Source organism: Colobus angolensis, unplaced genomic scaffold, assembly GCF_000951035.1.
Source record: "Colobus angolensis palliatus isolate OR3802 unplaced genomic scaffold, Cang.pa_1.0 Scaffold190, whole genome shotgun sequence".
NCBI lineage: Eukaryota > Metazoa > Chordata > Mammalia > Primates > Cercopithecidae > Colobus > Colobus angolensis.
Genome location: NW_012115044.1, coordinates 4,701,924 through 4,717,059, shown reverse-complemented (window position 1 = coordinate 4,717,059; position 15,136 = coordinate 4,701,924).

Below are 15,136 nucleotides of genomic sequence, written 5' to 3'. Positions count from 1 at the left end.
GCAGTGAGCCGAGATTGCGCCACTTGCACTCCAGCCTGGGTGACAGAGCGAGACTCCACCCTCAAAACAAACAAACAAAACAAATAAAACACCAACAGGTACAGAGGAAAACAAAACAAACAGCAGCACCACCAACAACAAAAAAACAAGTCTCTGCAAAAGTCGGCTCTCTCTGACCAACATACCAGAAAAGGAGCAGACCATAAAACAGAAAAGTTTTAGCCAATAACTATTCTAGTTCAGCCAAACACCACAGAAAATACTGTGGCCCAATCTCCACCCTGACCAGAAAAGACTGAAGGGAGTAGAAGGCCTAAACGTCCACTCTCACTAGGCAATAATGAAGTGCCTCAACCTACCCTGTTGGGTAGGTGGAGTAAGGAGACTGGACCTCCGCCTGTGCCTGACATTAATAGGGTATCCCTGCTTCTCTCCACTAGGGTTGTGTTCCCCATAGTAGAGAGTCAGAACTCTCAACCACCACCTAGCAGTAATAAGGCCACTCCACTGTCAATGGAAACAAGAGGAACAGCAGGGAGGCGGAACTCCTAGCCCTTCCAGACAGAGGATTATCAGTTGGAACAGCCAACCCTGTCCAGCAATAACAGAGTCATTCCTTTCTTAATGACAGTGGAGACCCAATGGATAACCTAGATTTTTACCCTTACCTGACAGTAATGAGGCCCCCTCCTTGCTTCCATGCTGAAGCACTGTCAGAAGAAGCCAACTAAAATATAAACTCCAAAATGTATATGTTCCAGTCAATCTTTATACAGAGATCCAGAGAAATCTCAACTAGAATTTTTAAAACATCAATAAACATCAATAGTGAGATGATAGAGATGTTAAATTATTTGACATAATTTTTAAACAACCACTATAAAAATGCTTCAGTAAGCAATTACTAACACACTTGAAACAAATGGGAAAAAAATGCAAACTCAGCAAATAGCTAAAAACCTTTAGCTAAAAAAATAAAAAAATAAAAAAACACAATGTCAAAGACATGGAATGAACTTAAATGCCCATCAGTGATAGACTGGATGAAGAAAATGTGGTATATATACACCATAGAATACTATACAACCATAAAAAAGAATGAGATCATGTCCTTTGCATGGACATGAATGGAGCTAGTGGTCATTATCCTTAGCAAACTACTACAGGAACAAAAAAACAAATATTACGTGTTTTTACCTGTAAGTAGGAGCTAAATGATGAGAACACATGGACATAGCGGGGAAGAACACACACTGGGGCCTTTCAGAGGGTGAAGGGTCGGAGGAGGGAGAGGATCAGGAAAAAAAATAACAAGTACTAGGCTTAATACCTGGGTGATGAAATAATTTGTATGAGAAACCCCCATGACACAAGTTTACCTATGTAACAAACCTGCACTTGTACCCTTGATCTTAAAATAAAAGTAAAAAACAAAAAAACAAATAGAAATTTTAGAACTGAAAGATACAATAACAAAAATAAATACAATTCAGCAAATAAGCTCAACATGAGAATGCAAAGGAATGGACAATATAATCAATGATCTCAATGATATAACAATAAAAATTACCCAATCTGAATAAAAGAGAAAATGACTTGAAAACAAAACCAAACAAAACAAAAAACAGAGCCTGAAAAACCTATGGGGCTAGATCTAATATTAATCACATTGGGGTTCAAGAATGATAGGATATAAGGGCAAGACTGAAAAAAATCTTCAAAGAAATAGTGACTATAATTTCCCAAATTTGGCAAAATAAATAAACCTAAAAACTATAAAAGCTAATGTAAACCCGTAAGAGATATACCCAAAGAAATTTATACCTAGGCACATCACAGTAAAACTTCAGAAAACTAAAGGGAAAAAAAAAAAAATCTTGAAAGCAGTGAGAGAGAAATGGTGCCTTACCTATAAAGAAAAAGAAAATTGGATGATAGTAGATTTCCCGCCAGAGGAAAGTGACACATTTTTCAAATGCTAAAAGAACTCCCGAACCAGAATTCAATGTACAACAAAACTATCCTTTAGGAATGAAGGGAAATATCATGCCATTCTCAGAGGTGGGAAAGCTAAGTGAATTTGTGACCGGTAGATCTACCCTAAAATAATGGCTGAAGAAATCTCACTAAACAGAAAGGAAATTAGGAAAGAAGGAATTTTTGAACATTAGGAGGGAAAAGGGAATAAAGTATAAAAATATATGTGAAAGTAATACATCGTCCTGCACTTCTTCACTTCTTGAGTTTTCAAAATTATATTTGATGTTTGATGCAATATTTTAACACTTGCTGATGTGATTCTAAATATGTAGAGGAGAAATATTTAAGGCAGCTGGATTATAAATGGTAAAGGGACATATAGGAAGGTAAAGTTGCTACTCTTCACTCACAATAAAATGTTGATAATGACAGACTGTGTCAAATTATGTTTATATTGTAAATACCTTGAACTACCAATAAAAATTATTTACAAAGAGATGCATTTGAAAATACTATAGACAAAAGGGATATCCAAGTAAATGATATCCAAGTAACCAGTAGGAAAGTAAAGAGATAGGGAGAGATAGAAATAAAAAACAGAGCAGACTGGGTGCGGTGGCTCATGCCTTTAATCCCAGCACTTTGAGAGGCTGAGGCAGGCAGATCATTTGAGGTCAGGAGTTTAAGACCAGCCTGGCCAACATGGTGAAACCCCATCTCTTCTAAAAATACAAAAATTAGCTAGGTGTGGTAGTGTGTGCCTGTAATTCCAGCTACTTGGGAGGCTGAGATGGGAGGATCACTTGACCCCACGAGGTGGAGGTTGCAGTGAGCCAAGATCCTGCCACTGCTCTCAAGCCTGGGCAACAAAGTGGGACTTCATCTCAAACAAACAAGAAAAGAAAGAAAAAAGAAAGAAAGAGAGAGAGAGAAAGAAAGAAAGAAAGAAAAGGAAAGAAAGAGAGAAAGAACAGAGCAAACAGAAATCAAAAAATAAAATGCTATACCTTATCCCTATTTCAATAATACATTAAATTAAATGTCTTAATACATCAATTAAAAGACAAAAATTGGCAGAATGGATTAAAAAACATGAATTATCTGTATGCCATCTAAAAGAAATACACTTCAATGATAATGGTATAAGCAAATTGAAAGTAAAAGGATGGAAAAAGATATAATGTAAAAGACTTTAATCAAAAGAAAGCAGAAATGTCTGTATTAGATTTAAATAAAGTAGACTTCAGAGTAAAGAAAATTAGCAGAGATAGAGAGGGACATTATATAAAGATAAAAAAGTTGAATTCACCAAGAAGATGTAGCAAGCCTAAATGTGTGTGTATGCACCAAACAAAAGAACTGCAAAAGAGTTGAAGTCAACTTGATGGATGTGAAAGAAGAAATAGACAAACCCACAATTAGAGTTGGAGACTGAAATATCCATTTCAACATTCCGTATAAGTAGTGAGAAACCACAAATAATATTGAAGAACTTAACACTCTATCAACCAACAGGATCTAAACAACATTTATAGAACATTTCACTTAATAACATCAAAATACACATTCTTTTTAAGTGTCCATAAAATACATACCAAGATAGACCATATCCTAGGCCATAAAACAAACCTTATAAATTAAAATAAAATCAAATTATACAAAGTGTCTTCTCTGACTAGCGTGGAATCAAACTGGAGATCAATAACGGAAAGAGAACATTAAAAAATCCCAACACTTAGAAACAAAAAACATGCTCTTAATAATCCATGGGTCAAAGAGGAAGTCTCAAGAGGAATTAGGAAAAGTACATTGAACTGAACTAAAATGAAAATCCAATATACCAAAATTTGTGGGACATATCTACAGTAGTGCTGAGAAGGAAATGTATTACCCTAAATGGTTACATTAGAAAAGGGGAAAAATCTTAAATCAATAATCTAAGCTCCTCCCTGACAAACCCAGAAAAAATTGAGCAAAATAAAACTAAAGCCAGCAGGAAGAAGGAATAATACAAATCAGAGCAGAAATCAATGATATTGAAAAAATAAATATGAGAGAAACATGAAACAAAAAACTGGTCCTTTGACCAACATCAAGCGAAACTTATGACCGCACGCCCCCCTCTAAAACAGAAGGAACAGACTAATGGTATTGGAAATGAAACAGAAGATATCACTTCAGATGCTGCAGAAGTCAAAAACATGATAAGGGTATACTATGAACAATTCTTGTTCAAACACATTTGTCAGCTTGGATGAAATGAACCAATTCCTCAAATAATACACACTACCACAACTCACCCAATCTGAAGTGGAAATTGTGATACTACTATAATTATTACATTTGAATTTGTAATTTTCGAACTCTCCAAAATAAATCTTGAAGACAAGATGATTTCATGAGAGAATACTCCTAAATATTTACAGACAATCGACATCGATTCTACAAAATCTCTTCCAGAAAACAGGGAATAGAGGTTATATCAATTTAATTTACATGAGTGTTTTCCACATACCAAAGCCAAACAAAAGCAGTGCAAAAGTGAGAACTACAAGAAAATGTCTCTTACAAATATAGAAGCAAAATGCCTTTAAAAATATTAGGAATAGAATTTCGCAATATCTGAAAAGATTTAACAACATGATTAAGTGGAGTTTAGGAATACAAGGCTGATTACGTATTTGAAAATCAGTCAATGTAATCCGCCGTCTTAACAAGCTAAAGAAGAAAAAATCATGTAATCATATTAATTGATGTAACAAAAAGCATTTGACAAGATTCAAAACTCATTCATCATAACAATTCTTAGATAATGAGGAATAGGGGTGAATTTCCTCAATTTGATAAAGAGCATCTGGAAAAACTCTATAGTTAACACTGCACTTAGTGGTGAAAGACTGAATGATTTTTCCCTAATGTTGGGAGCAAGATAAGGATGTCTGCTCTTACCAATCTTGCTCAATACAGTACTAGAAATTCTAGCCAGCACAATAGCAAGAAAGGGAAATAAAAGGCATATTAATTAAAAAAATACATAAAACTGTCCCTACTGGGAGATGGTATGATTATGTCTGTAGAAAATTGCAAGGAATCTGTAAGAAAACTCCTAAAACTAATTTTACAAATTGAGGAAGAATATGCTTTTCAATAAATGGGTCATGGAGCAATTGGACATTCATAGTCCAAAAAATTAAAACAAAATGAAAGAAACCTCAAACTGAACCTTGTACCTTATATAAAAATTAATTCAAAATGAATCATGAACTTAGTTATAAAATATAAAGCTATAAACCTGTTAAGAAACAAAACATATAAAATCTTTGGAATCTGGGGCTAGGCAATTAATTTTTATAGTTGACACCAAAAGCACAATCCATAAGAGGAGAAATTGATAAATTTGGCCTCAATGAAATGAATTTTGTTATCTTTGCAAATGGCCCTAGCAAGAGGAAGAAAGGACAAGGAGAAAAAAATGGACTTGGAGAAAAAAAAAAATTAATCCCCATATTCTGCAAACATCTACCATCTAGAACACACACAGAATTCCCAAATTTCCAAAGTGAAAAATGAATGCTATTAGAGAATGGTCAAAAGGCAGGAACAAATGTTTCACTGAAGAAGATATAACATACAAGTGGAAAGTAATCACATGAAAAGATGTTTAATATATTTAGGGAAATGCAGGTTAAAATCACAATGAGATATCAGTTTATACCCATGAGAATTACTACTTTTTAAAATATGAGAACACCGAATTGGTGGTGAGGATGCAGAGGAACTGGTGACTCACACAATGACAGAGGGAATAAAACACTTTCTGAAGTTTGGAAAATAATTTGGTAGTTTACAACAAAAACAAAACAAAACATGCAATCACCATATGCCCAGTGATTGCACTCCAAGACATTTTTCCACAGAAATGAAGAGTTCACACAAAAATCTGTACAAAAATGTTCATGGCAGTTTTATTCATAATAGTCAAAAATGGGAAGCAAACCAGATAGATATCCATGGGGCATCCTATATGTAGAAAGTATACAATTATACTTAGTATTACAAAAGTATACTAATATTATAACCCCCTTATCCACAGGGCGTACATTCCAAGAACCCCAGTGGATGCCTGAGATGACGCATAATACTGAACTCTACTGTTTTTCCTATACGTAAAAACCCATGGTGAAGCTTAATTTATAACTTAAGCACAGTAAGAAATTAACAACTAATAATAAGGTAGAAGAATTATAGCAACATACTGAAATAAAAGTTGTGTGAATGTAGTTGTGTGTGCTCGCTCTCTCTCTCTCTCTCAAATATCTTATTGTACTGTACTCACCTATTTTTGTACTGGGTACAAAATGGTTAACCACGGGTAACTGCAACTAGCGAACACATACCATGGATAGGGAAGGTATACTAAATAACAAGATCTAGAAGTAGGTTCGATTATACTATAACTTCAAAATAGGGAAGAGTGTAAATTACATTTTGAAAATCTGCAACATCTAAATTAGTGCAGTGCAAAAATATCTGTGATTCTACTAAGGATAAGATCATGGGTAATTTTAACACTATCACAGTTTGTTGAGTACATTCATAATTGAGGGAAAGAATAAATTTATTTAGTGCTTACTGAAAACACTGACGTAATTTTTTTTCCTATCCAGTCCACAGATCCCGTGTTAAACACCCCTTGTGCAGAAGGAGTATTCAGTAGGTTACGTAACTGCCTGATGGAACCATTGCTCCATCTGAAGCATTATCTTCACTTGATCTTAGCCAAAAGGCTGGGAAGTGATGGAGTGCTATCTTCAAAGATCTAACTCAGCTGTCCCTATCCCTCTCTAAAATTATGGTTGATAAATTGTTTACTTCTTTTTGCCAGATTTTATTTCTGTGAAGCTAGGAAATTAGTTTTACTTTAGTGGCCCTTTCTGTTCCCAAGGTCATCCCTTCAGTCTGTGATACCACATTGAAAGTTAGGGTACATTTTCTAGGATGATGGTGGGTGTCCATCTGTGATGTTATCATCTCCCAGGCGAGGACAGAGGCCTGTTTCAATTGGGTTCTGACTTACTTGTTAATTATGTAAATAGATTTTAAAAGCAAAAGAAGAAAGTGATATTGTGGCCACGGAGTGGATTTTCGTCTATTAGTATTGTTATTACTGCTGCTGCTGCTGTTGTTATTGTTATTATAATTAATGAGGAAGATGAGCATATTTAAAAAGTGATCGGAATAGCTAAGAAAAAGGAAGAGGTTGAATATACATTCATAATATAATGGAAAGGTCCCTGGACCCAGAAATCAGGAGACTGGGTTCAAATCCCATCTCCTTCTTCACTAACATATGGTGGGATTTGAGCAAATTCTTTAACATATCTGGGGCTTACTCTCCTGTCAGAAAACTTTCATAGGTGAAGTAAGGGGATAGACAATTCTCTAGTCTCTCTAGCTCTGATTTCCTACGATTCTACAATTTAAATTTTAGTGCTAGAGATACTGAAATAACATTTTTAATGCTTCACATCTGTAGCTACAACTTTCATCCTTTTAAACAAATAAACATTAAGCCAAAACTCTCATTTTCTTTCACAATTTGGAGCAGACTAATTTCTCTTTTAACACTTCAAGGCTTTGAACAGTCTCCTTTTAAAAGGGTGTGACTCTACCTGTCACAGACTACACCAGTCTTCTGAAAAAGTGATAACATCAATATCTGCTTTCAACACCATTATAATTGACTTATTTACCCCTACTATTTTTGTCCAGTCTTAGCTAGATGCCTACCCTGCTTATCACCTGGCGTTTGATCTTTGGCAATGACCTGCTAAGAGTGTGTGTATAAAGATCACTTCTGTCATGCATATATGCGTGCCTTTTAAGTTTTCTTATTGATCCACGTGGTAAGATGCACGATGTTTGAGTGTGGAGATCCTCTAGCATGGTTAAAAGAAGTGTTTTGCATATTATACCAGGTGTGTCACTTAGTGCACTATTTCCAATGCATTTTCTAATTACATAAGTATTCAAACAGGAATTGTCAAATTTTAGAAGCAGTAACAGATGGGAAAACCAAATCACAGAACTTCAGAACCCAGAGGTGTCATTGCTGCCACACGCATTTTCAGCTCGATTAGCTATTTTGTCTCATTTTCAGCCTGTGTGTTTCACACGGTTTGAGAGACTTTCCATTTTGAGGGAATTCAGAGCAGTGGAAAACCCTTTCCTCTGTCAGAACCTTGCCTGACCCCCGTTTCCTTGTTTGTTCTCCTCCTATCTTATTAATGCAGCTGTGAGTACATTTCCAGAACTCTTCACCTGCCACAGTGATGAGGGATCAGGTGCCAGGTAGGGTAATCAATCTGGAGGGCTTTTAGCAGCGCATCCTGCCACTGTTTGACAGCATGTCTCCGTCAAGGAGACTGTCTTCCTTAGATCGATAAATCAATCAGTTCTTTTTACATCTTATGAAGCACTCCTCACACCCCGCGTCACTCATGCCGCACCACACACAAATGGAGAATCAGAGTCTAGGTCGACCCAAACTGCCCCCATTCACATTCTATCCCATAATCACATATCCTTCCCTAAAATCAATTCCTGGCACAGTGGTAATGGATCAAAGTCCAGTTCTTCTTTCCTCTGAACCAAAGAGTAAATCTATCTAAAGTGCTGCATGTCTTGGTGTGTTTAAAACTAAATAAGTCACATCTGTAATTTGAAGGAGACTAATTGTAAGGTTTATGACTAGAACTGCTTGAAGAAGACAGTAGAGGTTGTATTAAGAATCGTAGATGAGGCCAGGTGGGATGCCTCCTGCCTGTAATTCCAGCACTTTGGGAGGCCAAGACGGCGGATCACTTGAGATCCAGAGTTGGAGACCAGCCTGGGCAATACAGCGAGACCCCATCTCTACAAAAAATGCAAAAATTAGCTGGGCATGGTGGCATATGCCTGTGGTCCCAGCTACTCGGGAGACTGAGGTGGGAAGGTCACTTAAGCCTGGGAAGTGGAAGTGCAGTGAGCCAAGATCCTAACACTGCACTCCGGCCTGGGTGACAGAGTGAGACCCTGTCTGAAAAAAACTAAAATAGAGATTACCTGATATTTTCCAAAGCAATTTTAGAACTGTCATTGGCTATCAAGGTTGTGAAGGGCTGTGAGACCACCTAATGGAACTAAACTAGGTGTTTTTTCCTGTGCAGTGAGACGTCTCCAGCTTCCTTGTTGACCTGGGGTGGAATGAGGGGTGGGAGTGAATCCTGTGTCACCCAGAGAAAGTCACTGCATTTGTTTCATACGTTAAGGTTGGGCTTAAATATCATTGAAACAGTGGATTCTATTGCTTTGGAGGAAAATACGAAAAACAATAAATTATAAATTATGCTTGGTGTTTTCATATTACAACTGTGGAATCAAACTTGTCTACATTGTGTAGCATAGACAAGGCCAAACACCTGGTAACTGGCAAAGCTAGGATGAGACCCAACCTTCCCAACATCTGCCCACCAGCGAGGTGTGGCAGCTCATGCTTCTAATCCCAGTACTTCCGGAGGCTGAGGCAGAACAATTTCTTAAGCTCAGGATTTGAAGACCAGCCTGGGCAACATAGAGCGACTTTGTCTCTAATTGAAAAAGAAAGAAAAGTAGAGAAGAGAAGAGAAAAGAAAAGAAGAAATCTGAGCATGGTGGCAAGCACCTGTAGTCTCAGCTACTCCAGTGGCTGAGGTGGGAGGATCGCTTGAGCTCAGGAGATAAGAGACTGCAGTGAGCTATACTTATATCACTGTACTCCAGCCTGCATGACAGAGAGAGACCCTGTCTTAACAGACAAACAAACAAACAAACATCCACCTCCACTCAATCTCCAACAAACAAACAAACAAACAGACATCCGCCTCCACTCAATCTTTAGAAAATGATTTTGTCTGTTCAGAGAGTATTCCCAGGCAGGACTGTTTTCCCCTTCAGAGGTAGCTCAACAGTTCTGGGTATAGGGTGGAGCCTGCCAGGAGGAGGAATTCGGCTGGCATTTATTGTTATTCCATACCCGATCACTGTCATTTCTTCATTATTGGAAGGAAGCTTGAGCTAGTGAGTTTTGAAGCCAGATAGATACAGAAATGAAGCTGATCCTCCCAACAGCCCCTGCACACAGCTTTCCAAGGCAGTAGAGCTTGATGGTTAATAGGATCAGCTCCAGAGGTAGGATGCTGAAGGACAAATGTGGCTCTATCCCTGCTGTGTAACTTGAACGCGTGACTTAAACTTTGCGGACCTCAGTTTTTCCTCTGCCAGGCCATGAAGACTAAAAGACTTAATGTAGGTGGAGAGAGCACAGCACCATCCCCAAGGCTGGCTGAGTTTTAATTCTCATTCCCTCCACCTGTCACCTGTGAGAGCCGTTGTTTCCTTAACACTTCTAACTTGGCGGCATGATGCCAGTTTTGATCTAAGGCTTTAGTATCAGTTTCACTTTCCTTAGGCCCCCAAACTCCAAGTTTCAAATTAGAAAATAAAAGAATAATGTAACCAGGCAAATGTAAACACCATCTTCTTTTCCATCATCTGCAATGCATGTCATCCTTTCTCACAAAGAAACATACAGCTTTAGGCTTTCACTGAAAGCAGCAAGAAATAGCCAATGAACAGGAACACTACAGGTGGGTTGTAGTGAATCAGGCTACAGATGCACAATTCTGGCCTGGCAGCTATTCTTTACCAATAGTTTTGAGTCTGAAAGAGCTGTGGGCATCTCAGCATTACAGGGACCCAGAATTCATCTCAGTCTATTTGCTTTAAAAAAGTAAAAGTATCACATTAAAAAATATAGCATATTTGCTTAAAAATGTATTTGAAACTAATTTTCTTTAGGCGATTTTCTGACACTCTGTGATAGGTGGTGGCATATCATGAAGATAAATGAACTTAAAGAGGCAAACAAGACATATAACTAGGGCTAAGAATCTGTCCTAGATTGAAGGATAATTTGGACGTTACACATTTGAAGAAGAAAGGGAGAGGAAGATGGCATCCTATCCCTCTATCAGAGGGGACAATAGATCCAGACTAAAATCCAAAATCAAAGCCAGTGATTATTTGGGTAGTTATTACGCAAAGTTATTTTGGGGAAGATAAGGAGAAAGTTTCTATTGTGAAGAGCCAAAAGGAGCTTTCCTTCACAGGGTATTATCTAGCTTGGGGTCCAGATGAGATTTTGGAGGTCATCTGACCCTTCTCTATCTCCCTGCTCCCCTCCCAGAGAGGAGATTGTCATGTTACTTATTATTAGAGGCAGAATTGGAACTAGACTCCACTCCCCCTGATTCTCAGCCAAGGGTTCTTTTCAATATGCTATCTCTCCAAACAGACGTTTGTCCACATATCCATTAGGGTTATCCAAACCCATATTGTGGTGACAGCCTGCTGAAATGAGCATCTAAACTGATAATGATAGTTCATTTCATATGGGCCATAAAGTAGCAATAACTGTCTTTAGCTTCTTGGTTGAAGCCAGACCTATAATCTCAAGATAAATAGCTTTGCATGCATTTACCAGTCTCCTGAGCAAACCAGTCTTCCTTGTTCCTCCACTCAGAAGCAGCATATGCTTAATTTTCAGACTAATGAAATGATTTCAAGGAGCTAAATACATATGATGTACTTGGTTAGTTGTTATTAAGTGGCATCTTACAATCCTAATGTTGTTACATATCTGCCTGCTGATGTCTGCATTTCCGAATTGTACATCCGCTGAATCATACATGGTTAACACGTCTATACTAGATCCCATTGTATTCCCCCTTCAAGACCACAACTGCCAGACAAATTATTTTATTAATCCTCCAAGCACTTGTTACAAAGTAGATGCTATACAAGGTCATGCATCCGGTTCCTCTATAATTATAAGCAGGAACATCGCAGAAAATAGAGTATTTTGACAAGTACAACATTGGATCTAATGTAAGACACATGTGCATGGATAATTTTTCTCTAACATTAGATGTAGGCTAAATCTATTTCTTTCTTTAGTCATTTTAATGAGGTACCTTCAGCCTGATCTTTACCTAGATAGTTGTTTGGATTACTTTGTATTTTTCCTAGCTTATCTTAATGTAGTCTTGAAAAGTCACCTAAACATTCTGTTTCTTAAAATGATGACAACCTTTACTTTTCTGTATAATATCAAATACATGTTTGTATGTTTTGTGGTAATACTATATCTAACATGGTTTCCATGTGTGTTCTAAAAGTAAGTTATATTACAAGTACCCAGTTTTAATGTCCTTGCAGAGGGCAGGGCCTTGGTTTTACTTGCTTTGATTGAAAACCAGCACATGCATGGGATGATTTATTTTGGGGGCCAGTCAACAGAGAATACTTAAGGCTACTCAAGTCCCTGAAATATACAACTGTCTGTGAGCTCTGTAAACTGTGTATGTGCAAGAAAAAATTTCAAACATGGTTTCTGGTTTCAAATAACTTCCAATTGGGTAGAAAAGACAAATGCAACAAAAAAGTGAAGTATTTTAAAATATTGCAAGATACTATATTATATATAAATGCTTGCATGTGTAGTATAGATAAACCTTGAGGAAGAACATAAGAAAAGTTAGTAAGAACTGAAATGGGAAAATGTAATAGTGGACCTTGGGCTGAGAGCTGCCAGATGAGTAAGATTGGTTTAGAGGAATAGACTATTGTGGTCGTCAAATATTCACTACCCTTCCCTGGAGAAGATTATATTTCACCAGCCTATTGGCATGAGGCTTGGCCATGTGTTTGGCTCTGGGCCAATGGAATGTGTGCCATTTCCAGGAGGGAACTTTGAGGATCGATGTTTGCTTAATTATGGTTATTTTCCTTCTTCCACACAACTGGCAATGGTTCAGATAAAGGATTTGCTGTGAAACAGAACCAGAGCCAACCCATAATAGGTTTGTAGCAAGAGAAGAAATAAACCTTTGTTGTGGTAAGACATTGAGATTTGGGGATCATTCATTACTGTAATATAACCTAGTCCACCCTGACTGAAACACATAGGTAGGAGCAGGTGTTCAAGGCAAAGCAGGAGAGGAAAATTAAATAATTAACAGTATTCTTTGAGGGGAGTGAGGTGACTAGTCTAACTTTAGAGACAGCATTGCTTCAAAAATAACAGCAAATAAAATTTAATAGAGTTGGACTAATAGGACGACTAATTTTGATCTTGAAACTAAGAGTTCAAGTTGAGTAATGGCCAATAAATGTGTTTTTTTTCTTTACATTCCCATCTTCTAGCATATGGTAGCTATTCACTCATATCTTGTTTGTTGAATTTATAGACTTAATTCAGTTGACACAGTAAAATGTAGTGAAAATTTAGTTTCTAAAAGACCATGAGAAAAATAAAAGACAAAACCATGACCTATAATTGCAATCTAAGGAGAAAAGTGATAACAATTTATAGAATGACAATTGTAGATAACAAATAGTAATATTTCATAAGCGAATGTGCTAGAATTCTCATCTGGAAGATAGTTTTTAAGCATTATTATGCTGCTTTGACCATAGATTATAAACTCTACTGACAATAAATAAAATGCTTCTGCCTGAGACATTTATTGTATAATTTCTAGAAGGGGGAAAGGCAAATGTAGGTATACTGCAATGATTTGTCTCTGTTACAGAATTTAAAGAGTTATTGAGGGTATTGAGAGATAATCCCAATCAAAATACGACATCCACTTGAACGAGGTTTGCCATCTGGCCAATCTGTCAGTCTTCAGTGCCAAGCTGATTGGCTCTTGGCTATTATCCTACTCCTTGTGGTTTATGGTCACTTATGCCAGTTATAAGCATGATGGAATCACTGGGCCCTTCTTCCTCTAGTCCTCGTTTTTTCAGATCTATAGTACTTTGAACTTACAGATGTAAAAGTTCTGGGTAATATTCGCACAACCCTAACTAGGTTTCTCTTCAGTCCATCATTTAACTTAATAAATTCTGAACCTAGTTTTGGCCCGCATAAGTTCTGAGCAAACACAAATAAAATTTCCTTTATATCCACAACAACATTCCTTATTTAGAAGATATTAGACCCAAGAACTCATAATGTTACACTTAACGTAGCATCTGCTTCATCTCACGCTGTGCCGTGCTGCCAGTGTCAAAAGTAAATTAATTTAATTTAGAACTCAATTCAGTAGCCAACAGCAAAGTTATACCAGACTCCATGAGGATCAAGAGGAAACAGCACTCCATGAACAGACACTGCTTCTCGACAGAGCTCTAATGTCAAACACCTGAGCAGGTTTCTTCTCGTGGATGACTACGTGCTATTTCTGATATTAAATTTTTTTCTCCGCTGCACAAGTTTTCCTTGCAAAAAACAAGGAGAAAACAAATGACCTGAGTTCCTCAGAGAAGGATACTCTTTTATTAATACCACATGTTATACAGGTTCAGGTCTCTATGTCTACATACGGGATGGCAGTGGGGAAGAGGGAATAGTACAAACTGTATAAACCACTCTTAAGCACCAAAATAGAAATACAAGCGACTGCTTTCAATCTGCACCTGGAACATCTGCAAGATGACTCCTGAATGTCCCAGTAAAATGGTCACATGTCTGAGAGTGGAATCCCTTAGGCTGATAGGCTGGATAGTGGGGTGAGATGCGAATCTTGGCTTGGAATTCTCCCTTTAGACTCCAGATATTGTGTTGCTGTGTGCTTTCTCAGATTTTTGGCTGCCTGCCATTTAATAACAGTAATTTAGGTTTCTTTGCTTTTCTTTGTGCTGACCGATTCAAAGAATGAAAAGGAAACTCATGATATTCAGAGAAATGCATCTGGGACTACAACCAGCTCTCTAGAGGCTGTGGTAGTGCCCAGAAACCACTCTTAGTGGATTTGCAGGGCAGCAAGCGAGGACACACACCTCCCCTCCTGAACTTTTGTTTTGCCGGTCTCCTGGCCCTGTCCCAGCAAGTCCAATCTTAGGACCATACAGAAAGAGTGAAGGACTGTGGTGAGAGAGAGAAGAAGGAAGAAATACACTTCAGAGTTGCACGTCCCAGACCTTTTCTTTGATCTTTGTTCTGTATTTATGTATTAATTTTTTGTAAGTAAAGTCTCATGTGTAGTGTCCAGCATAAGAGGAAAAACAAAAT